This window comes from Morus notabilis, unplaced genomic scaffold (assembly GCF_000414095.1).
Source record: "Morus notabilis unplaced genomic scaffold, ASM41409v2 Scaffold203, whole genome shotgun sequence".
Lineage (NCBI taxonomy): Eukaryota > Viridiplantae > Streptophyta > Magnoliopsida > Rosales > Moraceae > Morus > Morus notabilis.
Window position 1 is genome coordinate 421,366 of NW_010361196.1, and position 884 is coordinate 422,249.

The following is an 884-nucleotide window of genomic DNA, read 5'->3' on the forward strand; positions in this document are numbered from 1 at the left end:
AAAAAAAAAAAAAAAAAAAAACCCAACAATCCCAATAGCGTCAATTGCCCAGAATCATTATCAAGCTTAAATCTTTTTCAATTAAATTATTGTGTACGCGAGAGAGATTTAGAATAGAAAATCTGGGTAAGAAACAGAAAAGCAAAATTACGACGAGAGATGAAAAGAGATTTACCAGCAAGAGGGCTTAAGGTGGACGGAAACCCTAGAATCAGGGTCCTTTCGAAAATAGGGGAAAGAAAGGGAGTGCAAAAATCGAAGTTATCGAGGGCAAGGAGGCAAGGGATGTGTTGGAAAATTAAGAATGGAGTTTGGGGCTCGTATGGGATTAAGAAAAATATTTCGGGAGTCATATGTAAGTTTGCGGAGTTAGTATTTGACTGGAAACGGGAGAGTAACGCTAGGCTGCATGTTTGTACAGTGCGGAAATGGAAACAAAAATTTATACCAAAAACCTTTTATTCTTTTTGAAAAAATAAATATAGCAGAAGAATTTGATGATGAAAATAGATTTTTAAGATACTTTCCAAAATAGAAACGAGAATTTATGATTTTTTTTTAAAATAAGTTAGAAATGAGAGAAAAATTTATGAATGTTATTGTTTTTTTTTTTTTTCAATAAATTTACAATATGGTATATAATAATGAAAGGGTAAGTTTCCTTTATGCTGACCAAGCCGAGATTAATAGGAGGATATATCAAGGATTATAATATATCAAGGATAATAATAATGATAATAATAATAATAATAATAATAATAATAATAATAATAATTCACTATAAGAGATTGCATTTTTTAGCTAAAAACTTTAAAATAATTTTAGCTAAAAACTTTAAAATAAGTTTTTGTGACAAAATAAATAAAACTCGTCTCAAATAATTA

The 884-nt window shown here is 28.6% G+C and overlaps 1 protein-coding gene across 1 annotated transcript in view; it reads right to left on the reverse strand.

Annotated features, from left to right (window-relative positions):
• LOC21407635 overlaps positions 1-399 on the reverse strand; it is a 4,267-nt gene extending 3,868 nt beyond the window's left edge. Inside the window, exon 1 of the mRNA XM_010098690.2 lies at positions 176-399. The gene's annotated coding sequence lies outside the window, so the exon portion shown is untranslated. The remainder of the gene's footprint in view (positions 1-175) is intronic.
• Between the last annotated feature and the right edge of the window lie 485 nt (positions 400-884).